Source organism: Dipteris shenzhenensis, chromosome 25 (genome assembly GCF_047967505.1).
Source record: "Dipteris shenzhenensis isolate YYH24624 ecotype China chromosome 25, Dip_SZ_1.0, whole genome shotgun sequence".
NCBI classification, from domain to species: Eukaryota; Viridiplantae; Streptophyta; class Polypodiopsida; order Gleicheniales; family Dipteridaceae; genus Dipteris; species Dipteris shenzhenensis.
The window spans coordinates 16,573,556-16,600,565 of NC_141620.1; the positions used below are offsets into that span (position 1 = coordinate 16,573,556).

At 41.4% G+C, this 27,010-nt stretch overlaps 1 pseudogene; it reads right to left on the reverse strand.

Annotated features, from left to right (window-relative positions):
- Nucleotides 1-21,000: 21,000 nt before the first annotated feature.
- LOC147885520 (berberine bridge enzyme-like D-2 pseudogene) lies at nucleotides 21,001-22,825 on the reverse strand (annotated as a pseudogene).
- Nucleotides 22,826-27,010: the final 4,185 nt, after the last annotated feature.

Sequence of the window (27,010 nt, forward strand, 5' to 3'; positions counted from 1 at the left end):
AGGACTCGGCCCTTGCCATGAATTCCATCTCATCCTTTTCTAATCTCTTGGTATCAGATAGCATCATGTCAAGAGGCTCTATCAATGGTGGACCAAGAGGCAACGCCTCTTTCTCTTCTTCTACCTTTGAGTTTTTTGATATGGTTTTGATCTTTTGGTTCCTTTATTCTTCTCTCTGTTTTCCTACATAATTTTAAATCCTATTATTATTTCTATGATGCAATTGATTCCACAATCACTCAATGTACTTTCAAATTGCACCTCCTAGCCAAGATTTTACATTGAATCTGGCTTATTATACTAAAACCATCCTGGTAACCTCAAATTTATCCAGTGTTGCCTAGACGATTACCTCTTCACCTTTCTTTGTCTTTATTATAGCAGCAATGCATGGCTTTGCTTTACTATCCATAACCTCTAGCATATCAACTACCTTGCCAAGATTGCACCATCCCTTCCCTATCCCTCCTTTAGTAAACATGGTAATCTCCCCGAAACATTTTTCATAATCCATCCCATACATATCCACATACCATTCAGCTATATCGACTTTTAAAACCTTTGTTTCCTTTGAAATTTTCATATGAACCTTCCATCTTGTTTGTTGGCTTTGTTATGTCATTTGTTGGATTTGCTTTCTCTTTTAATGGGTTCGGTGTCTCATTTTTTTGGGTTTGTCATCTCCTTCTGGGTATCCATTGAATTCTTGTACATTAATAATATTAATGTTACTATTAAGTTTAAGTACCACAAGATTAGATACATGATATACCAATTTATGCATATTATTAATCAAGAACATGAAAAATGAGAAAATTGATTGCAATATCTTAAAATATATGTGTAGGGTGTAATCCAAATATTCTTACAAACATGCACACACATAATTACTGGTGGGTATGTGTGTTTGTGTATGTTGCAATGTTTATGTATTTGTGTAGGTTAAAAAATTTGTGTGAGTGCATTGTTCATATCACTTCTTAAATCAACCCAAGCATTTTCTAAATGTCTTTGATCATCAAAATGGCGTAAGGTCGATTTGCAAAGTATCACCATTGTATTAAACACTTTAAGCTATCACTTCTGAAATGGACACAAGGTTGGTTCAAAGTGTGCATGGGTGTGCCTTGGAATATGTTTATGTGTATGTATGAGTGATCATCTACATAGGTATGTGTGAGTGATAATCAAATCAAACCAAGGTCAATTTTGCAATGTGTGGGGATATGTATTAGAATATATTTGTGCATTTGTATAATGTGTTAGAATGTATATTTTTGTGTATTTGAATGATCACCAACATCCACGAAGTACAAATCGACCTTAGGTTGATTTGAAATCTATCAGTAAGTTTTGAATGTATTTTTTTGTATTTGATCATCAAATCGATCTAAGCGTGTTTTAGACTAAGTGTGTCTCATCAAATCGACCCAAGGTGAATTTAAAAAGCCTGGCCGTTGTGATTAACGATCTTCTAAAATCGAGCTAAGGTCAATTTGTAGTGTGCATGGGTATGTTTGAGAACTTGTTTGTGTGTCACTATAATGTCTTATAATATATCTGTGTGTATGTGTGAATGATCATAGACATCCATGAAGTACAAATTAACCTAGGGTCAATTTGCAGGGGTGTGTGGGTGTGCCACTTGTGTTTGTGTGTTGGGTGTATGAGTGATCATCAAATTTACCTAGGATCAATTTGCATCACCTAGACATTGTGTTCAACACACTTTTGAAATCAAACCAAGGATGATTTGATGTGTTTTAGCATGTCTTAGAACATATTTGTATACGTGTGTGTGTGAATGATAATCTAAGTAGATGTGTGTGAGTGCTCATCAAATGAACCCAGGATCGATTTGAAAAGCCTGGACATTGGGATTAACAAGCTTCTCAAATCAACCCAAGGTATTGGGTATGTTCGATAACATGCTTGTGTGACTATGTAATGCCTTATAATGTATTTGTGTATGTGTGAATGATCACAAACATCCATGAAGTGCAAATAGGTCTAAGTTCAATTTGCAGTGTGTGTGGGTATGCCACTTGTGTTTGTGTGGGCGAGTGATCTCAAATTGACCCAAGGTTGATTTGAAAAGCCTAGCCATTGTGATAAATTGGCAGCATGTTTTTGTGCATCTGAGTGATCATCTAAGTAGGTGTGTTGAGTGATCATCAAATTGACCCAAGGTTGATGTGAAAAGCCTAGCCTTGTGATGATGATTAACATGCTTCTTGAATTGACCCAAGGCTGATTTGCAATGTGTGTGGGTGTGCCATTTGTGTTTATATGTGAAAGTGATCATCAACAAATTATGAAGTGCAAATCGACCTAAGGTCTACTTGAAAACTTTCAACATGTTCTGAATGTGTTTTTGTGTGTGAGTGATCATCAAATCAATTTTCATATCTTGACCATTGTGGTTAACACCCTATGCTATCACTTCGCAAATCGACTCAAGGTCGATTTGATGTGTATGTGGGCATGTCTAAAAATATGTGTGTGTGTGATCATCAAAGTAGGTGTGTCTCAGTGGTCATCAAATCGACCAAGGTTGATTTGAAAATCTTGAATCATTTGTTGCGTTGCTTTGGGAAAAATCTCAACATGTTTTTGTGTGTGTAAGTGATCATCAAATTGACCTTAGGTCGATTTGCATAGTATGTCCATTTTGTTCAGCACCCTATGCTATCACTTCTCAAATAGATGCAACGTCAATTTAAAGTGTGTGGGTGTGTCTTAGAAGATGTTTGTGTATGTGTTTATGTGTGGGAGAGTGATCATCTAGTAAGTATGTGTGAGTGATCATCAAACCGACCCAAGGACTATTTGCAAAGATTGGATTGTGTTTAACACCTCAGGATGTCACTTATCAAATTGACCTAAGGTCAATTTGTAGTGTGTGTGGATGTGCCCCTTGGAATATGTTTTTGTGTACATAGGTGAGTGTGAGTGATTATCAAATCGACCCAAGGTCGATTTGAAAAGCTTGGCCATTGTGATCAATACCCTATTCTATTACTTTCCAAATTGACCCCAGGACATTTTGCAATGTTTGTGGATATAATTTAGAACGTGTTTGTGTGTCTATATAATGTATCGTGAATCATTATTAAAGTGCAATCAACCCAAGATCAATTTGAAAGATTTGGCATGTTCTAAATGTATTTGTGTATGTGAGTGATCATCAAATTGACCTAAGGTCGATTTGCATAGTAGGCACATTGTATTCAACACCCTCTACTATCACTTCTCAAATTGATGTAAGGTCGGTTTGAGGTGTGTGTGGATGTGTCTTGGATATATTTTGTGTGTATGTATGCACACGTATATGTGTGACTGATCATCAAATTGACCTAAGGTTGATTTGAAAAGATTGGCCATTGTAAGTAACACACTTTTAAAATTAGCCCAACACCGGTTTGCAATGTGCATGGGTATGTTTGAGAATGTGTTTATGTGATAGCCTGGCTATTATGCTCATTGCCCTATGCTATCATGTCTCAAATCAATACAAGGTCGATTTGTTTTGTGTGTGTATGGTTTAGAATGTGTAAATGTGTATTTTTATAAAGTCTTAGTTTGTGTGTGTGTGAATGATTCATGAAATACAAATCGACCTAAGGTCGATTTGCATAGCCTGGCCATTAAGTTCAACATTCTATGATATAAATCAACCCAAGGTTAATTTAAAAACCTGTCACTACGTTTTTGTGTACGCGAGTCATCATCAAATTTACCTAAGGTCGATTTGCAATCCATGGTGATTATGTTCAACAACCCACACTATTTCATGTCAAATCAACCCAAGGTTGATTTATAGTGTGTGTGGATGTGTCTTAGAACTGAGGCATGAAATCATGTCTTCTCCGTTAAAGTATGACATTTCCACATTGTGACTTCAAGCGACCTAAGGTCGATTTGAATCTTTGAATGCCTTAGAGTGTGTGGGTATGCCTAATGAGCACTACACCTTAAATCGACCCAAGGTCAATTTTGTGTGTGTTTTTATCACATCTTCACAATTCTTAAATCGATCCAAGGTCGATTTGGAAGGTTTAAATTTTAAAATTTCAAAAAAGTTGAAGTATTTTAATTTCAAATTTGAATTTCATATTTCAAAAATTTCAAAGTTTCATTTCCAAAGTTGAATTTCATATTTTAAACTTTTCAAAGTTTCATTTCCAAAGTTGAATTTCAAATTTCTATTTCATATTTCAAACTTCCCTTTCGTTCTTCAAATTGCAAACGTGACTTTCATATCTCATATTCCAAATTCGATTTCAGGTTTTGAGTTTTCAATTCCTAATATGTAGATTGCAAGTTTTAGCTACTAATAGAAAGAGATACTAGGGAATGGAGAGATTACTTGGTGGTTGGTACTTGTGTTTCATGGAGCTTTCTAGGTAAGCTTGCAAACCTTGAACTTGATAATACCTGCACTTGCAAAAAAGGTGGCTCAATAAAAGTTAATGACAAAAAACTTGATCTTTACATCGACTGATGCATAGGGAGAGATCATGAAGAAAATGGAGCGATCATGAAAGCAGACATGATTCAGGACAGAGATCGTGCAAAAGATAGATCATAAAAGAAGACATCAGGTGATCCTTTTTTTGAATTCGTGCTTGAAAATGCTTTTCTGTTGTGTATGTAGATAGTGAACGAATTTGTACGAGTTCTCTTGGGTAGCTTTAGCATTGGAATATGTTAAAGTAGCAATGAATGTGCAAAAATTGAGTTGCAGCCTGGGAGACTTGTAGTTGAGATTTGTTTGTTGAAGAGATTCCCGAAGGTCGATGCTTGACAATGGAGAACGGTGAATTTGAGTCTCAATCCTAGATCTATGTCTGGAGTGAACAACTCTTAAAACTCTCTGCCTTTGCCTAATTTGTGAAGAAATTTGAAAGGCCCAGAGGTCAATCTCAAGCTCGTAGGCCAATTGTGAGCTTTGAGGCCATGAATGACCACAACATGGATGGGATAGAATAAATACGTAGAGAATCAACTATATATCAAGCTTGAGAGCGAGATATTGAATAAGAGAAAGGTTTGTTTGAATAGAGGTCATCATCACAATCCATGATCTCTATCACCTTGGCCTGTGTTGAGATGCCTGGATCTTCTCAGAGGTCATCTGAAGGCTATATATACATCGAGATGCCCAAAGATTGAGTTGAAGAGATTTGTGTTTCTTGAGCTATTCGTAGAAGAGAGATTTGCATAGTTGAGTTCCCAAACTTCATCTACATCGATCATATAAAGTTCGTCTGAGTTGTCTACATCGCCTAAGCCTAGATCTGCATCTGAATCCGAGATGTGCTTCAAAGAGCAAGACAAGCGGTGGGATGAGGGACCAACAGAGTCCAGGGAGATGAGGGGAGGCAATGTAAGGCAAGCAAGGAGGAAAGCAGCGGGCAGGGGAAGGGAGGTGGTGGGAGGGAGAGAGCCTGAAAGTTTAAATAGGTGACAGGGTGTGAAGATTAGGGTAGGCAGGGAAGAAGGGGAGTTAGGGTGAGGTAAGGGAGCTTCTCATTTAGTTAGACTAGGACTAATTAAGATTTTAAACCCCCACTTTCAAAAGATTTAAACCCCCAAAACCCCTTTACAAAAAAATTAATAGTGCCTTTCTACCCACTTTCAAAAAATTAAATTTGCTGTTCTCCCTCTCTGAGAAAAAACTTAAAGCTCCCTTACCCTAAAATATAATATAATTGGAAAAAATTAAATTCCCCATTACTTAAAATTTCATCCCTATTTAAATCCACCCCAAAAATTTCCCTCCCTCGGAATTGTATCTCCCCCATTTTATTTGACTCTCCCATCCCCTATGAAATTTTATCTCCCTACCCCCTTAAATTTGATCTCCCCCCCTCTTTTAAATTTCATCCCCACAAAATTTTATGACTCCCATAAAACTTTAGGTTTCAATACATCTCAACCCACCTTTGACCCTTTGTAATTTAGCACTTTGGACTTTTTATGTTGGAGGCTTCCTTTTTTAGTTTTACAATTTTTTAAATTTAGGTTTCTAATTACATGTTGGTCAAATCCACATGCTCAAATTGACCCAAGGTCAATATGCAATGATTGGAAATGGTTTTTTATGTTTTCAAATCGGCCTAACTTGGTCAATTTATAGTGATGGAAGAGATCTGAGGAACCCCCACACCCCAACATAGACACACACATGCCGTTGATTGAAAAGAAATCTTGGGTTGATTTCATAGCTCAATGATGTGGTGATGACAATGATGGCTTGCAGACATCATATGCAGAAGCTCACACACACAATTCAAAACTAAGAACATGTGGTGAAGACAATAATGGGACCAAGGATGGGTCGATTTCATAACTTTGACCATATGATCTTCATAGACACACATATAAAACCTAGAATATGTAGCGATGACAACAATGGGACTAAAGATTGCAAATTGACCTTGGATCAATTTTTAAACTGAGAACTACGATCTTCATAGATGACACACAGGCACAAACATTGGTCAAATCCACAAGCTCAAATTGACCCAAGGTTGATTTGCATTGGCTAGAGTTTGGATTGCTTTATTTATTCAAAGAGAACCAAGGTCAATATCAAATGACGTGAAGAGCACTTGGGATGGCACATAGCCCCCACAGTCTGATATAGACATCCACATAGCCAAGGATTACAAATCGACCTTGGGCCAATTTCAAATCAGGAAGGATATGGCAATGAGAATAATGGCACATCTCAAATTGACCCAGGGTCCATTTGCAATACATCTTACAATGTGCGTGCATGCATGCATGCGTGTGTGCGTGCATGTGTCTATGTTATTACTAGAAAAGAAAGCAAGGCATGAGGCTAGAGGCTAGACATGGCGACGCTTGAGGGCCATGGGGGAAAGTGAACGTGAGGGGAGAAGCATTAACATGGGTGGGGAAAAGGGATTAAAAGGGGTGGGAATGAAGAGGGAGACTATGGCACAAGGGGGAAGGAAGAGGGTGAAGAGGAGCATGTACATGATGGGAGGTGGAATGTAGAGATGGAGACATCAAGGGAAGAGAGTCATGCTTTATTTGAAAGGAAGGATGGGGGAAATCAAAATACTAGCATGGTGGCTATACAAGAATCAGCATGTCACATCAAGGAATAGCCCCCTCCTTTTATAGCCAAGAGAGGGATCTCTCCCAATAAATGCATCCTCCCATGTGCATGGTATGTGTGGAGGAATCTCCCATGTGGACTAGGTGGGTACGCACTCTCAATTGTGTGCGACAACCCTTTGCCTCATTTTTCCACATAAATCAAGCCCCATATCCAAAGTCTAAGATACTCCCTTGGTCCCTTCTCAATTTTATAATATGTTCAAACATCTAGGAGGACAAGTTGAGGGTTGGCACAAGGAATCTTGCCATATCATCCTACTTTTCCCATTATTTAACTTGCATTCTTGGACTATCTACACCCCCCCCCACATGGGCCTATCCTACATGGAGGAAAAAATCCAATATAATATCCATCTCCACCTATTTTATATTACTTTTTCCATGGTCCTTGGGCCATGTCTCACTAAATGTAGGCATGGGACCGCCTAGGTGGAGGGGTGGCACATGGAGGAACCATGCCACCTCAACATTTTATAATATTACTACCATGGATTATGTACAACACACCTATGGGTCCTCTTACGTGGAAAGGTGGCACATGGTCATGCCCTGCCACCTCAACCCTAGGCCCTATGCACACCATATTTTATTATACTATTGCCACACATACAAGCACACACACATATTTATGCCTTTTACCTTGGTCAAATTTATCCATAATAGTTCCCCCCCCCCAGGCAGGGAATGCGTAGCATTTCGATGTCTGGGACGATCACGCACAAAGAAGAGCTTGAGATAACACTTGTTGATCACCTTCTTGCCATATGGCTCATGCAGCTCCTGAACTTGTACAGACCCATTGCTACATTCCTTAATGACTTTGTATGGACCGGTCCACATTGGAACTTTTTATCCATTCGGTGGTCCAATCAACTATCAAAGCATAGCACATTATCTCCCTCGGCAAAGTGTCTTTCCCATCCCTTGCAAATCTTAGCATCCAAGTGGGCCTTTTGTCGATTCTTTTGGATCTCCGTTTGATGTAGTGCAAGCCATCGGGTCTCATCTAACTTTTCAAGTTGTACCAACTTGGCCTCTACATGTTCATCTTCTGTCATCCTCTGTTCTTGTGCCAATCTCAAGGCCAAAATCTTTGTCTCTAGTGGTAAAACTGCCTCAGTACTATACACCAACTCAAAAGGAGTGTGAACTATAGACGTTTTATGGGTGATGTTGTAAGCCCACACGGCTTCAGTGACCTTCTGATCCCACTAGCTCCTATACCATGTGGCCATTTTTCCCATGGATTTACATAGGAGGCCATTGGTCTGCTCCGTTTGTCCCATGGATGCTAGATAATAGTTGCTAGAAGTGCGATGATCAATACCCATATGATCCATGAGCAACTCCACCACATCATTTAAGAATGGACTCCTGTGCTTAGACACAATTTCCATGGGTGTCCCAAACCTTGTGCAGATACGTTCAAATATGAAATTTGAAACTGCCTTACCATTTGCAGCAACAGGGAGGGCGATAGCTTCAGCCCACTTAGTGACATACTGAGTGGCTACCAAAAGATACTTCTTTTTGTGGGCAGTCATGGGCAAGGGCCCGACAAAATCTATTCCCCACTTTTGAAATGGATGGATGGACATCACTAGATGATGTTGCCTAGGACACAAATCCTTCCTACCAAAGAATTGGCATGGTTCACAGGTTTTTCAATACAAAGTAACATCCTTGAACAAGGTCGGCCAATAGTACCTAGCATGTAAAATCTTCTTAACTGTATAGTCATCGGCATAGTGGCCTCCACAAAATCCATCATGGTAATGCTTCAATACCTTAGGTACTTCATCTACATTAATGGCCCGTCTTAGTACCCCATCCATGCCTTGACGATACAACACCCCATCAAAGATAGTGTAGTGCATACTATCTCTGTGGATCTTCTTTCTCTCATAGCTAGTACTTTCTGGAGGAAAGGAGAAAGTGGTCAGAAACCTATAGATACCACCATACCATGGATCCCCAACTTCTATGGCTGCTACAAGGATTACATCGAGGCACTCCTCTAAATCAATCAAGGCATTCTTCAAGTTGGAACAACCCCCTTTAACAATTCTGAAAGAAAAATCATATGCTTGTAGAATTGCCAACAATTTGGCCAACCGGCCCATGGGATTTGGTGATTGAAGAACCTGCTTTGCAAGGCCATTGCTAGAGATTATAATGAAGGACTTTCCAGCCACATAACGCTTAAATTTCTCAATGTAGAACACCAAAGACAAAGCATGCTTGTCAGCCTTAGAGTAGCATCGTTCAATTTCGAGCAATTGTCGAGAAGCAAATCAAATGGGGCACATGAACCAATCCTCCCCTTGCTGGAGAAGAATACCCACTAGCGTGTGCTCACTAAACCCAGGATTGATATAGGAGGTCTTTGACCAATCAAGATTGCATAGAATGGGTTCTGAAGCTAGAGCATTCTTGATTTGTACAAACCCTTGATCACAATCCTCAGCCCAAGAGAAATCAACCCCATCTTTTAACTGCATAGTCATGAATCGCATCAAAGCAGCATATTGATCAATGAAGTGGCGATAGTATCCTGCTAGATTGACAAATGAATGTACCTAACGCTTGGTTATTGGCGGGGAGAGATTGAGGATGGTTTCTACCTTCTCGGGGTTAGGCTTAATGCCCTCGGATGAGATAATATGTCCCTGTAACCTCCCTTTAGTGGCTCCAATGGTGCATTTATCAAGGTTGAGACTGCCATTTGCATCATTGACCCTTTGGAAGGCCATCCTAACCTTCATGACATGCTCCTTACGTGCCGAGAATATACAGAAATCATCTAAAAACACCTCCAAGAAAACCCCCAAATAAGGAGCAAACACCATTTGCATAAATCTTTGAAAGGTAGCAGGAGCATTCGTGAGGCCAAATGGCATCACTTTGAATGCAAACGTCCCCTAGGGTGTGGCAAATGTAGTTTTGAGCACATCCTCCTCGAAAATTATGATTTGATAAAACTCGAAGTAACCATCGCAAAAAGTATACATCTCACGACCACTTACCTTCTCAAGAATGAGGTCTTGAAAGGGCAGAGGATGATGGTCCCTCTTGGTGGCCGCATTTAGTTTCTTATAATCGATGCAGACACGCCACTTGTTGTTTTCTTTGGGGTGACTACCACTGGTGAAACCCATTCAGTATTGTGAACCAAAACAATAAACCCAGCTTCTACAAGCTTCTACAACTCTGAGCGCAAAGCGTCAGTCTTTAGGGGCCCTAATCTCTGGTACTTCTGAGCCACTGGCTTAGCATTAGGCTTCATCTCTATCTTGTGTTCTATGGCAGTCACATGGCAAAGGTGGTGGTAGCTAGTTGCAAAGAGGTCAGGGAAACCTTTGAATATTTCTAGGAACTCATCTTTATCACTTGGGGTAAGGTCTAGAAAAAGAATAGATTGAAGCTGTTGAGACTAGCTGTTACCTTTTTTGTGGGTGGCAGGGTCGGAGACACTCCCATTATGTAAACTTCTTCCTCTAAGAACTCCTCCTCCCCATCTGAATCTTCCATTGAATCAGACACTGAGGATGAGAGAGTATCACTGTCTTGCTCCGCTTCTTCTTTTGGTTCAGTGGCACCTAGTTGCACCAGGATCTTCTCTTTTGAAGCACCAAATAACATGTGTCCCATCTTCTAATAACTGATTGCATCACTCTTTCTCAACCATGGTCACCCGCCGAGTATGGTTGGGTAACTCTTGCCTGTATATTCAATGTCCACTACATAGAAATTGACGGTGGTGGTCAACCCATTGACAATGATGGGAAAATCCTCAATGACTCCTAGAGTAGCGAGTCATCGACCATCTCCTACTTTGATTCGAGTGGAGGAACGCCTTGTGCATTTCAAATTCAACTTCTTCATGATACAGGGCACCATGATATTACATGCGGCTCCCCCATCAACACACACACTTTTGATGCGGCAATTATCTATGATGACATCTACTATATACGGGTGTCGATCAACATCTTCAAAGATAGAAGAAATCTCTCACACCTTTCCCTTTTACTTGCTCCTTTGTGTTGAGAGTCCTTGCTATAGCTCACGTCTCACCTTAGGGCTTAATGCTATTAGTTGAGGAAGCATGATGATCAAAGACCGATGAGCAATGTCTTGAATGGCCAAATAGTCCTCTTGCCCTGAGCTGATAGGGAAATTTGAGGGCAACCACTTACTCTTGCAAGATCTTTTAGCCTTCTCTATTGGTGGGTCTGTCATCTCAGCATCTTGGGGCTCTAAGAAGGATACCTTCTTCTTGGGGCAGCCCAGTCCACAGTTTGGAGAGGGGTCCGAAGTGATATGACTTCTCTTTCTGAGGTCAAGGACCTCCACGTCAGAATCCTCTGCGCCTGATTCACCTAGAAGATTCACCCTTGGAATATTAGAACATTCGGTGCGATAATAACCCTTCTGGTGGCACTCCTAGCACACAACATTGGCACGTTCTCTTGGAGGGCGATTGCCTTGATTTTTGATGCCCATCATCTCAAGCTGAATATCATTTAGGGCCTTGGCAAGGTCATTGACTTCGGGTTCTTTAGCAGGAGGGGCCGGGGGAGTATGAAGGAGGGGGGCTCATGGGTGAGGCTGGGGAAATCTTCCAGGTGGAGGGTGAGGATATACACCTTGTTGAGGGTAAGCATCTAAGGGAGGACCATACATTTCAGGTGGAGGCGGTGGATACATCCTTGACGGGGGGTGGGGGTATGCCCTTGAGCTAGACCCCCCAGGTGGTTGTTGTAAGAATCGAGGGGGTTGTGGAGGAACAACTATCTTCTTTGAAGCGAGGTCGAACTGAACTTTGTCAAACTTTTGAGCAATCTCTTGTGCTCGTACCATGGTCTCTGGATTCTCCCATTTAAAGTTGAGGCGGAATTCATCACTTGCTCTTGCTCTACAAGGTAGCCCAGCACATGCTGAGTCATTCTAGCTTGAAATCTGGCGTTGTCCTTCTGCGTGGAAATCAAACGGTCTAGGAGCACGACTGCTCGATCCACATTTCGATGTGCCATCTCACCTTCTGATGACTGCTTCAGGTTTGCCACCTATAGGTACACATTCTTCGGCTCCTCTTCTTTGTCGAAATACTCGATCATAGCTGCTGTCAACCTCGGCCAACTTTGACGAAAGTCCTCAGCCTGCTTCTCATACCACACTTGAGCCAAACCCTCTAGAAATGTGGGAAGAACCAACAACCATCTATCTTCTCAGTAAGAAAATTGAGAGAAACACAACAACACTTGAAGGCCACAATATACTTGTTTGGATTTTCTTCAATCTGACCACAGAACATAAGAATGTCAGCCATGCTTGGAAAAGAGGAGGGGATCGAAGAATACAGTGGAGGAGGTAAGAAAATACGAGATTATGTATTGACAATAGAGAGTGGAATTTTAAAATGGAAGTGCAGGGACGAGACTTCTAGAAAACAAATGTAAGCTGGAAATGGAGTATTGGGAATGGTGTGATATTCTGTATGGGAAGATTCGATGGTGAAGAAGAGTTTGTTAAACAACTTTTATAGCTAACATCATTGCAAAAGATTGGGGGTATGGCATCTTATCAAGTTGTTCATCAAAGCAAAGAGGAAAGCCATTACCATGGTAAGAAGATGCAGGGCTTGCACATCACCTTCCGAATCCTCAAGCTCTTATAGTCTCCATGCGATTTCTTCTAGTGGGGTGAGGTTCGGCATTTCCATTCCGCTTTTGATTCACAAGATGCTCATGCTAGTGAGTCGACGATGCTATTCTAAGTTCTTGGAATATGCTTCACTTGAATCTCTTCAAAGTTTTGACAAAGTTGAGTAGCTTGTTGATGGTGGCCTGTCAAGGCTTCACTTCTCACTTTCCACTCACCGCTCACTTATCGGCATACCAATTGTGAGTCGCCTCGTACCTCTAGCTGAGTGATTTGATGTTCTTTGGCTTTTTGTAAGCCAAAAATGAGTGCAGAGTATTTGGCCTGATTGCAAGTGTCTGCTGCCACGAGGCTGCCATACAAAAACTTTTCTCCGTCGGGTGAAGTCAAGGTCACTCCTACCCCCGCCACTTTTGTCGAAGGTCTATAAGCACCATCAAAGTGTAAGACCCAAGCCGACTTCATATGAGCACCAAGACACGTACGTCCCAAGTCTCCCGATAATCTAGGATTGGGAGGATGAGTGGATGAGGGGAAGCCAAAACCTCAGCAAGGCGTTCTGGCCTGAACAAGCTCATGATTTTCTGTTGAAAATTCACTTTGTGTCCAAACATAATTACCACATGAAGTTCATGATGAGGAACAAAAGGTTGATTAGAAACAAACGGGTTCCGAGGATGGAACATCTTAACCATATAAATGCATGTTATTACATAAGAATTCTGAGAACCCTAGCTCCTTGGCGTAATCATAGTAATAGCTCAGATTTTCCTGCACCTTGACCTTTTTCTCGAACACTCTTTTCTTCTTGACCTTCAAAGGGAAAGAGTTAGATGAACAACTAGATTCTGGCATTTTGTCGCCCAGCTTGAGAGAATTCGCTAGAAGAGACTCACTTTTCATGTGTCTTCTTCGCATAAGAGGAATACTATCTGATTCTAATGAGCCAGTTGTGAAGAGCTTGGAGAATTGAACACTTTTCCTTTTTGTGGCAACTAGAAAATCCCACCTCATCAAAAAGATACGGCCCCCAAAAGCTTTGTTGCCATAGAGGATGTAGGATGCAAAGTAGGGAGGAGGAGGCAGTGAGGTGGCAGCAGGCATGAAGCGCAAGGGAGCAGTGGATAGCGAGGTGGGCAAACATGGTGCACAGAGTGTGGAGGTGGCAGCACAGATCGATGGCAGCGTGGCAGCACAGGTAGCGACAGCAGCAAGATCGACGGTGGCGTGGTGGCCGCGACATGGATAACGAGGAATGGGGCATGATGCTTGGTGGTGGTACACAGGCAGCATCGACAGGCATAGCTGGCGAGGTGCACGATAGCACGGATCAGCAACGGCGACATAGATGATAAGGTGCACGACAGTGCGAATGGCGAGGCCCACGACAGTGCAGATCGCGAGGCACACAGTAGTGTAGATGGCAAGGCATGGATGGAGAGAATACATGTGAGAGAGAGAGGAGAGGGGAGAGGAGAGAGAGAGAGAGAGGGGAAAATAATCTAGAGAGAGAAATAGAGGGAGAAAAATAGGTGGGGGAAAAGAGGGACTAGAGGGAGGACTAGAGAGAGAGAAGATGAGAGGGAGAGGGGGTGGGATGAGAAGAGAGGGGGTGGGAAGAGAGCATTTGCACAAGAGAACTACCAAGTTGTCGAAGGTGGCATGATCCTCACATGTGGAGATTCGTATCCCAGCAGCCACACCATTTCTATTAACTAGAAAAGAAATCAAGGCATGAGGCTAGACACTAGACATGGCGATGCTCAAGGGCCATGGGGGAAAGGGAACGTGAGGGGAGAAGCGTTAACATGGGTGGGGAAAAGGGATTAAGAGGGGTGGGAATGAAGAGAGAGACTATGGCACAAGGGGGAAGGGAGAGGGTGAAGAGGAGCATGTACATGATGGGAGGTGGAATGTAGAGATGGAGACATCAAGGGAAGAGAGTCATGCTTTATTTGAAGGAAAGGATGGGGGAAATCAAAATACTAGCATGGTGGCTATACAAGAATCAGCATGTCACATCAAGGAATAGCCCCCTCCTTTTATAGCCAAGAGAGGGGTCTCTCCCAATAAATGCATCCTCCCATGTGCATGGTGTGTATGGAGGAATCTACCATGTGGGCTAGGTGGGTACGCACTCTCAATTGTGTGGCGACAACCCTTTGCCTCATTTTTCCACATAAATCAAGCCCCATATCCAAAGTCTAAGATACTCCCTTGGTCCCTTCTCAATTTTATAATATGTTCAAACATCTAGGAGGACAAGTGGAGGGTTGGCACAAGGAATCTTGCCACATCATCCTACTTTTCCCATTATTTAACTTGCATTCTTGGACTATCTACACCCCCCCCCACATGGGCCTATCCTACATGGAGGGAATAATCTAATATAATATCCATCTCCACCTATTTTATATTACTTTTTCCATGGTCCTTGGGCCATGTCTCACTAAATGCAGGCATGGGACTACCTAGGTGGAGGGGTAGCACATGGAGGAACCATGCCACCTCAACATTTTATAATATTACTACCATGGATTATGTACAACACACCTATGGGTCCTCTTACGTGGAAGGGTGGCACATGATCATGCCCTGCCACCTCAACCCTAGGCCTTATGCACACCATATTTTATTATACTATTGCCACACATACAAGCACACACACATATTTATGCTTTTACCTTCAAGTTGGTCAAATTTATCATAACAGTTTGTGTGTGTGTGTGTGTGTGTGAGAGAGAGATCATCAACGTAGGTGTGTAGGTGTGTGTGTGTGAGAGAAAGATCATCAACATAGGTGTGTGTGAGTGATCATCAAATCCGATTTGCAAAGACTAGCCATTGTGTTCAACACCCTATGCAATCAATTATCAGATTGCAATATATAAAGGTATGTCTTAGAATGTGCTGTGTGTAAGTGTGTGTTGTTACTGCAAAAAAAATTCCAATGTAAATGAAATAAGTGGAAGTATTTTGAGTACATGTGGCATTTGTCAGATGGAATATTGAGTAGCTAAGGCCCCATGGTTAAGGTGGCAAGAGAGTCCATGTGCCACGCTTCCATGTAGGAGGCAACTTGGAAAACGATGGATATAGTCCATACTACTAGCAATATTTTATGTGTATATTGGATGAGGTGGCAAGGAACCCCCATGTGCCATGCCTCCACCTAGGCAACATTAAATGTGGCATGGGACAAAGCCAATGGGTGCAAGAATATAAAATGTGTGAGAGGTAGAGGTGGCAAAGAATCTTGGACCAACCGGGCTCCATGTAGAATGGACCCATGTGGGGGGAAGTAGGATGAGGTGGCAAGCCTCTTTGTGGCAGCCCTCCACTTGTCCTCCTAGATTTTTGAACATATTATAAAATTGAGAAGGGACCAGGCTTGGGATATGGGGTTTGATTTATGTGGAAAAATGAGGCAAAGGTTGGTTTGTCACACACAATTGAGAGTGCATACCCACCTAGCCCACATGGGAGATTCCTCCACACACACCATGCATGTGGGAGGATGCATTTATGGGGATAGCCCCCTCCTCTTGGTTATAAAAAGAGGGGGCTATTGCTTGATGCGATACACTCATTCTTGTATAGCCACCATGGTCTTGTATATTACTTGATTTCCATTGCTCCTTCTCCTTTGATGTCCATATCATTCTTCCTCCTCTTTCTCCTTCACTTGTCATGCTCTATTGATGTATATACCATCTCCCTTCCACCTCTTCCCTCTCCTTCCCATTTCTCCTTTATGCATATAGCCACTCTTTACCTCCTTTTCACTCATTCCTATGGTCGTGGAGCATGAAGTTGGGTTTTGCTTGTTGCCATGTGGTGTTTCGAAATCCCACTACAGTTTTGGTGTGGCTATTGGGATACAATCTCCATGGCATGGCATTTGAAGGGCGCCTCACCATCGACGACTCCTTGATTGGCCCTTCACCTATGTGAATATACTCGATTATTCTCCCATTGATGTTTATTTTTTTCTTGAAAAGGAGGAAAAAAACACCCACTTCATTCCCCTACTTTCTCATCCCTCTTTCTCTCTCTAACCCCTCACTTCCCTCTTCCACACTCCCACTCACTTTCTCTCTCCTCTCTCTATCTCCACTCTCCCATGAATTCATGAGTCAGAGTACAATATGAGGTGCTCAATGCGTAGAGCATGATTTGGCGATCATTTTTGTTTTTTACGACTCCTCCAAATTCCTTATGGATGAAAAGTTACGGCTGTTTGAAATTTGAGCCAAACTTTGATAATGTGGCACTTGCTCGCCCATGCTGATGTCACCCTGCATAATTTCCACGTGCCATGGTCTATTGACTGCCATGTGTTAGTCTATTGGTTGCCACATCACTCCCCCTGATTGCCATGTGTCAGTTTGCTATTTGCCACATGTCACTCTTGTCGAGACTGCCACATGTTGGTTGCATCCTTAGGATGTGGCAATGTTCAAGGCTTTGAGGGATTTGAACCCTTGACTTGTTTTTAAGCAAAAAGAATTAGTTACCACTAAGCTTAGTAACTTTTCATATAATTACTTGAAAAGATAGAAATATACTGTTATCTAGGGGAAGTTTAAAAGGGCTATAACTTTTAACTGCGGTGGAATTTGAACATGCTATAAAAACGAACAGTGTTTAGCTCTCAGAGCTCTATAGGTCCAGATTGTCAAAACCAGGAAGTGGGTTAGTGCTGCATGATCATTGTGATGACAGTCAATGGCGCATCCCACGGGCTTCGACAACCTGTATCTTATGAAGCATTCCTCCGTTTCTGGTGCTGTAAAAAGGAAAAGTGCTCAATTTTTTGAGCTCTACAAGCCTATCTAGTTAGAAGCTAAAATTGGGTTGATGGTGTAGTTAATTTTGAGGATGGTTAAAGTTTGAAGTGCTTCATGAAGCAAGATTCAGGATGTCCCCAATGGAGATGAACTGCCTGCATGCGAGTCATATATTATAATTATTATGGGGCATGTGGCCACCGTGAAACAAAGTATCCCATCTACATCATTTGGGTCCTTTGGCTGAAGGCCATCATTTGGAAAGTCCTCCATCGACTTGCCCAGAAGAAGAAGTTGCAATACCAGACCGCATGCTGCTAGAAGAAATCTCTTGGAGATTGCAAAAGCTAGAGAAAGCTCAACCCAAGATTAATTTCCAGTATGTGTGGAGGTGTCTTACACTGTGTTTGTGTATCTATGTAATGTCCAAGAACATGTGTGTGTGTGTGAGAGAGAGAGAGAGAGAGAGAGAGAGAGAGAGAGAGAGAGAGAGCACCAATATCCATGAAGTGCAAATCAACCTAAGCTCAATTTGGAAACTCAAATATCCCCAAGTGCTTGCAACTCTACCCATTTACCGTAATAATGTGTGGCTACCAAAATGTATTTATTTCCTGTGTATGCCATACTGTTTGCTTGAATGGCCCAACAAAATCCAATCCCCACTTTTGAAATGGCTCTAGTGGGAGTATGGGGTTCAAAGGCATGCAATCAATGTCGCTGGGTTGTCCATCCCTATGACATAACCAACATTTTGTTTCAAAGTTGTGCTCAAGTTGTGAGAGTCTTTGATAACTGTCGGCCACCAAAGTTCGGTCTGAAAACTTTTCGTTGTATTATGTCATAAAAAAAGTGACCTTATGATGCCCTTGATGGGCCTCCTATAACACGGCTTGTTGCTCGTGTTCTAGGGCATAACATCAGATGACTTGGAGTGGCTCTGGGCATGCTGCAACTATGAGGAACTGTAACATTTGATCATACCAATTCATTGTCAGCGTAGCATGTATTAAATGTAGTGAAGCATTTGGCAAATCATTTGGAACTCCTCCCACTGGACTTTCTCCTGACTCTACTCTACTCAGGTAATCCACACAAGATGCTGCTTTCTAGGAGTGTGCACAACTCTACATTGAAATTCTTACAATAATAATATCTAGCTAGCCAATGTCCCTGACGACTGAGGCTTGTTCAACAATTACAACAAGACTTGATGATCGACATGAAATACGACTAATTACCTAGAAGGTAATGCTAGAATTTCTGCAACAATGCATAAACCTTTCCCAATCCTTGTCTTTTGATGACTATGTAATTTCTTAATGCTATGGTGACAAAGTCTAACTCGCATAATAGATAGGCTGAAACCACTTGGACTACTCCAATAGCAATATTGGATGCATCCACAAACATGTGGAACTCCAGACCCAAGTCCGATGGAAACAAAGTTGGTGCTACAACCAACCTCTTTTTTAGCAATTAAAATATTTTCTCTTGGTCCTCCCTCGAGAGGGACTATTCATTTTTCATTGTTAATTCATCAAGGGTTGACAAACATAGGACAGATGCCACAAAATTCTATTGTGTCACTTCTTCACATTACATGGCGCCTTTGCTTCTTGGATGGTTGTCACTTTCCTCTAGTCAATCGTCATCCCTTCTTCAGAAATTAGGTGTCCCCATAGGATTCCTTTGCAGACTCCAAAAGAACATTTTGTGAATTGTGGCTGAGTTGGGATTCCATGCATTTGGTGAAACACAACCGCAAATTCTCAATATGATCTTCCTTCTATCTGAACACACTAAAATCGTCCAAAAACAACTTCATAAAGGTTGTGAGATACGGGGAAAAAACTTGTTATATCCAACCTTGGAATGTAGATGGTGCATTTTTAAGACCAAAATTCATCACATTGTTGGCAAACACTCCCCATTTCATCACAAAAGCTGTTTTGTCCTTGTCTTCTTCAGCCATTTGGATTTGATTGGATCCACTGAATCCATCCAAAAAGCTATAAACTTCATGTCTGACGAGACTGCATCCAACATGGTGTTGCAGAATGGCAGAGGGAATGGGTTGATATTGTGGTTGCATTCAATTTTTTAAGTCCATGCATACCTGCAATTTACCATTCTTTTTCGAAATGATGACTATTAGGGACAGCCATGTGACCTTATCCACCGGATAAACAAAACCCACTTTGAGTAATTTATCAATTTCTCTTTTACCAATGTCATGCAATGTGGATTCATACGGTATCACCATAGGCATCGCATCCTTCTTAAGATTAATTTGATGCACACATAGACTTGGGTCCACTCCCTTCATATCCATGTACTCACAAGCAAAGATATCTTTAAATTCCACGAGTAACTGCACTAGATCTTCTTTAAACTTTTCTTCTACATGCATGCTAATATTTACTAGCTGTGGCTTTTCTAGCTATTTTGAGGGTTAATTCCTCCAAATCATCCTCCTTTACTCTTGATGTCCATTTCATTTGTTCCTCATAAGCCTCCAGGGCTTCCTTTATCAACTTCTCATTCCACTTTTGTTGTGTCCTCCTCCTCCTCCTCTTCCTCTTCTTTCGATTCTGAGTCTGGTGCCTTCTTGGTGAATTTCTTCCAAACTGTGTCAAATTTTTGGGTTGACCCCTGATATACGGGTATTGGTTCTATTCAATATTGTTGTGCAATGTGCCCAACACACAATGGATGGATTTGTGTCGAGGAATTTTTGCTCCTCGTCGTCATCATCCATTTCCATCTGGCATCAACACGTTCACATATTGCATAATGAGAGGTTTATGTTCCTTCTATAGGACCACCTTCAGGGTCATATCCAATCACAGCTTCTTCTTTCCACTTCAAACTGTGATCTTGGATGCTCCCAGTCTTGTTTTACCTTGACTATTTTGATCCATGGTCAGTTGAGCGACATGGGGTATAAGAGGTTGCCCTTTTCCATCTATGTGGTTCTTTCCATCTATAGAACCACATAATTCACTCTGAATGTTACCTTCAATGCTAATTTGTTGGTTTTGAACAATGCCCTATGGTTAAACCCTCTGTTGGTCTACCGCTCTTTACTTGAAATGGGGCTTCTTCCAACTCTGTCAATCCCATTTTATCATACATACTTTGCAAAAGGACATTCACACCGGATCCCTTGTCCAACAATTCCGTAGAGAACCTTTGGTTGGTTGCCAGACAAGAATCCTTGCCTCTTTAGCCTAGATTTTTTATATTTCTTTCAATGCTGCTGTGCCTATTTCTTGTCCCGAGAGATGTGCTTTGTATTTCTAATGGAGTCTTTTGGATAAATCTCATCCTTGTCTCATGTAATAAAAGCTTTGTTAAAAATTTTTCATAGGGCATAACATCTCCAAGTGTTTTCATAGCTCCATAGTTATGCTTTAGGTCAACATGTGGGCTAAGAATCCTCGATGCCATAAGTGTCGCCTTATCTTAGCCAAGTCTTCTAAAGTGGGGGCTAAGAATCCTCAATAATTGTATCTTGGCCAAGTCTTCTAAAATGCGGGCTAAGAATCCTCAATAATTGCCGCTTTATACGGATGTGAGAGAGAGAGAGAGAGAGAGACTATCTGTGTGTGTAAGCAGCACAAAGATCACATATATTAGCTCCTGAATCCAAGGTAGGAATGCACTCTTGGCAAAGCTCGACAACGAATCTATAATCTGGTAGGCAAGCTCTGAGGATTGCTGAAAAGATTGTTGGGATCCACTCGACCTTTGATCCTCACGAGGGGGTCCAAATTCTGCAGGAAATAAAGCTGGCCTGCAGTGGCTCCATCGCCAAGATCCAGATCGATGTAGTTCACGTATGCAGCCCTGGGAGCCTGCGATACATAAGTCCCCATGTAGCTGTATAATCCTCTCAGCCACGATATCAAGGAGGCGTCTGGCGAGCCCGTGTCGTCTGCCCACAGGGCCATGTACTGGATCATGAACAGATTGCCTGCCCTGTGAGGGAACGCAATTGTGTCCGAGGATATGATGTTCATCACTCCTCCATAAGGCTCAAAGATCATAAGAGCCTGGGCCGGCTTCTGCTGCAGAATCTGGAATGCTCCCGCAAGCGCTTGCTTAGACATCGCAGCCTTAGCATAGTCTGATTTTGCTTTGAAGTAATATTTGCTTGGGTTCTCCCTGTTCGTCAGGTCGCTAGAATTGGATAATCCGGCATTGTTTGCGATGGCCTGTAACCAACTTCCCTCCGTGCAATCTGACGCTGTGATGCCAAGCTCCGGATAGCTTTTGTTGAAAAGGGCTACGGTTTCGCTGATGCTTCCGAGATATTGTCCGTAAAACGATGCCCCCATATCCACACCTCCCGTCGCATTGGTGCTCGTCATGCGTACGGCGATGAAAAGCTCTTCCGGAGCAACTGGAGCTACACTCTGCCAACGGTAAACCAGGTCGATGATGAGCTGTTTGCCTGTTTTCGATAAGCTGAATGTGGTCACAGTGGAAGGGACCGGAACGAGCTTGATTTTCCAGGCCACCACGATCCCCCAGCTTCCTCCTCCGCCTCCACGAAGAGCCCAGAAGAGCTCTTCATCCGTTTCGCGGACCCTCTTCAGAAAAGTGCCATTCGCAGTCACAAGCTGCGCCTCAAGCACGTTATCTGCGGCGACTCCGTATTTTCGGGACAGCATGCCATAGCCGCCGCCGCTGATATGACCACCCACGCCGATGGTGGCACAAGTTCCCGCAGAGAATCCATAGGAGGATGTTCTCTGCGAGATGGCATAGTAGATCTCCCCCAGAGTTGCTCCTGCTTCCACCCATGCTGTTTTGGAGGCCAAATCCACAGTCACAGCGTGCATATTCATGAGGTCGAGAACGACGAATGGTGTATTGGCGGTTGAAGATAGGCCTTCGTAGCTGTGGCCTCCGCTGCGCACACGGAGGGCCCAGGTTCCACGCACGCAGGACCAAGCATCCTGCACCTGCTGTGCCGACTGAGGGAGGACAATGGCAACGGGCTTGGCGACTGGTGATTCAGTGAAGCGCAGGTTTTGCAAGGAGAAGTCGAGAAGGCTGGTGAAGGCAGAGGAGTTGGAAGAAGGGGTGGTGAAATTGAGGACATTGTTGTGGGTTAAGCAGGTGATCAAGGTGGATACACTGGGAGCGCCGTCGGCGTGCAAGCTGGAGAGGAGGAAGGAGAGAAACAAGGCGTAGGGGAAAGTCATGGCACGAAGCATATTGAGCGAGCAGGCGGTTTAGCTAGTACACCTTGTACATATATGCCTTATCTTTGTGACCTTGGCCTTAAGTCAAAGTAGAGTGTAGAACTATCTTTTTGAACGTATCTTTGTGATTATCTTTGACTCTGGACTTGTCTTTGTGAACTTGGCCTTTTGTTAGTGCAAGTCAAACTAGCGTAGAATTCCTTTTTGAACGTGGCCTTTTGTTAGTCCAAGTTCCAACCTTCCATGAAGTAACAAAAGGCCACGTTTTTGGCCCGTCTTTTTTCATTTTTTAATTTGTTTGTCTTGAAAGGTAGTCTTACTAATGAAAACTCCTCTTTAAGAAGTGAAATTAATTATGATTTTTTATTTCCAAAAGTTCCTTCTCTCAGGTTTGGAATGCAAAGAGTCTAACTTCCACATAATCCCCCCCCTCTCTCTCTTTTTTCCCTAGAAATCCTCCTATTCTCTCTCTCTCTCTCTCTCTCTCTCTCCGTTCCTCCTTTTGTACCAAATTTGCTTGCGCCTATAAGCCAAACTTGGCCAGCATTCCCATGAAAGTTCTTCGTGTCTACAAACTCTGGGAAACGGGCCTCTGCAGCAACTGACTACAACCATCGCATTCGCCAATGTAGGTTCTATAGTAGCTAAGCCTTGAAATGCCTACTTGGAGAGGAGATCTCCAGGGAGTCACTTAATAATATATGTGACAATCACATGAGTTCAATAGAAGGGCATATTTAATTACATTTTTTTCTCACATTTTCACTTACTTTTAGGGGTTTTGAAAAAAAAAAAAACAAATTTAATAGGAAAAGGGTACATTTTATTATAGAGGGGAAGGCTCTTAGTATTTCAAAGTCATACCAAAAGTCAAGTAGTTATTTCTAAGATACCTTAAAAGTCTAGTACTACACATTGCATTCAAATGTTACACATGTTCAAGTGGTAGCTATGATGGCTATCTTTTGCCACAACCATTGAGCTACTTTCACGTCTGATCGAGCTTGTAATGCCTAGCATTGTTTATAGTATTGACCTCTTGCTAATGGGGAGAATAGTTCTTCTCACTACTATGATATTTGAGGTACATGTGCTCACCATCTCTTGCTATTGGGGAGAAGCATTCCATCATCTCACTACTATGACATTTGAGGTACATGTGCTCACCATTATGAGTGGTGCTCGTTCACAAAAAACCGAGATCTGATGTCCGATTAATTGTAAATTTGAGAACTAACCTTGAACAACAAATTTAGAAGGTTTCATGAATTGCAAGCTTTAGGGGTCAAAATTTTTTGGACCAACAAACCAAAATAGAAAATTGTTATAATGTGAAATTAGAAGATAAGGTATTTGAATTGTTATGAATATATTTGCAATTTTGTAATAGTAGTTCACATGTCTTAGTTTAGGGCCTAAGTTATCATGTGTTGGTCTAGGCCCCCTCAGTTATAGGGTGGCTATTTTTGAGGCCAAGTAAAAACTTGGATAGAGAGTGGATGGCATGAAGTGGGCAAAGTGGGCATGCGAATAAAATGATAATTTGACCTTCAAATAATAGCCAAGGCATGAAGCCTCACACACTTATCAAGCATGAGGATTAGTAATGTTATGGTAGTAGGGAGGGACTTTAATAAATTCCAAGGGTAGATTTGGATGGAATGTTTTTTGAAATTGCTTTAAATTTTAAAGCCATGGATAAATTACAAATGTGACATGATTTTTTTTGTATTTTGTGTGAAAAATATTTTTCATAAATACTAACCCTTAAATAAACTTTTTACTTAAAAGGTAGGTCACATTACATAATGACGACCAGTAAGAGGAATGGAGTTGACACCAAGGAACCTTACCAAGCTACCCTTTACATCTCACCAGAATGCATTGTGTTATCCATGATGCATACTTATATCATATTAGGCATGATGCTCTCAAGAATCACAAGACGCCATTGGGGGATCTATAATCTACTCTTAAGGGGCTCTTAAGCTTCTATTAGTTGGCCAAAGTTCATAAGTTTAACTGAGACACATATTCCAAGCATTAAGCTCTATCATAATTGAAAGCAACCTAAACAATTATATAGATTGCAATAAATCTAGTTAGAATACATATTATGTAGATTGTGATAAATCTAGTTAAAATACATATTAGCTTGTACTGTGATTGTGACACTCGAGGACGAATACTCATTCATTGTTTCTATGGGCTATTGTATCCACAAGCTCAACATATCACACCATAGACACATCTTGCATTCAAGAGTGGCTAACGGCCATGCATCATTTGTGTTTGCTATTGGCTCATATCTCCAACGCGACATACTAAAGAGCCCTAAATCATGAGTGCTTAATTTGATTGAGATATCGTGTCAATAATCATTTCTTTGAAACTCTATTTTGACATAATAAAAAAGATATGGTAGTCTCAATCGTCTTCTCACGCATTTATAGCTATTTTGGACCATTTCATTTCTATAAAGGGAACACGTTTTCCATACTTAAAGAAGAAAGGACTGTCATCCTAAGTACAAGATTGCATCAAGTTTTAAAAGTTTGGAACAAAAGACACCCAAAGGTAAAAGACTTAGGAGGTTTGGAAGAGGAGGGAAGGATAAATATGCATTTAAAATACCTTACGTTTAAAATTTCAATCATTTAATGATTATTTACCCCCTTTCATATGTGCACATTTTTTGAGGTTGGATGTAAAGTTCCCTTATATATATCATTAGGAAAAAGAAAAGCTCATTTTGGGGCCCTTTAGACTAGAATGCAGATGGCCCTCTGCCAATCAAACGAGGACCAATGTAACGTTGGAAAAAATAAAAAAAAGGAGAAGGAAAATAACCCTCCACCAATCAAACGAGGGCCAATGTGTTTGCATTCAATGAGGATATTTGAGCTACTTTATTATATCTGATAGGGTAAAAAATGTGATGTTTTTGACCTCACCGATGCATCTGGAGTAGGCAAAACCCCCCCGAAATAGCTTTGAAAATGCTAAAAATGGACAATTAGAGGCCGAGAAAGGCCAAAAAGGCCCAAAAAAGAATGTACAGTAGAATGCAATTTGATAGGTTGGGTGAAAACGGACAATCAGAGGCTTGGGAAAGGCCAAAAAGGCCGAAGAAGAATGTACAACATAATGTGATTTGACAGGTTGGGTGACCCTTTTTGGCCTTTCTCGGGCCTCTGTTGTCCGTTTTCAGCGTTTTTGAAGCTGTTTCGGAGGTTTTGGCTTGCTCTGGATGTGCTAGTCATGTAAAAAATGCCAAATTGTACACCCTATGTTAGATATAATAAAGTGGCTCAGGTATCCTCATTGAATGCATGTCTTTAAAACACACACTTTGTTAGTTTGCTTTTTGATATTATCCCATTTTTGAAGCAAAAAAAGAGAGAAATATAGCAATCTCTCTTAGGGCCCCAAAATGAGCTCTTATTTTTCCTAATAATAAACTACATTGGAAAAATATTTTAAAATTCTCTTCATTCTAAATGACATGCAATCCCCCAACTTATTAAAAAACCTTGTGTGAAGTAACAAGCTATGTTATATGTTTATAATCATTACATAAATTTTAGACTATAAAAAAGGATTTATATTAGAGGCCTGGACAAGGGAATATGGAATCCATCAAGAAGATTATGCCATGTGCAACTTCTCTATAATAGAGGCTCCCTAATTCTAGGGGAGATTTCACTTCTTTTCCAATATACTGGAAAAAACTTGACAATAAAATATTGCCTTTGGTAAGTCTAGCCTGACCATGTCAGGCCTCCTTGTTTTCCTCCCATCTCAACTATCCCATAACTAGAACTATTCAACCAACTTTGACTTCCAAACAAACTCTCTCACTGTTCTCTCTCTCTTCTAAAATGTTTCACCTCTTCCATACACTCGAAAAATGCATTCCTGCCATTTTCTAGTACCTTGTTTCAAACTCTCTCTATTCCACCTTGATTAGTCATTTTCCCTCCTCTTTGCTCACATTTTTCTTACACCTACAAAAGTCTCTCAAGGAAAACTTCTGTCCAAGCTCTATTTGTTCCTCTTCTCTCCTAGTTTGTTACCACTTCCATTCATTCTCTATTTGCTAATCTCTCTCTTTTAGAAACCAAAGGTGCAACCTAATTCTTCGCAAAGGAGTAAGAAAAAGTGGTGCTCTATCATTTTCCTTGG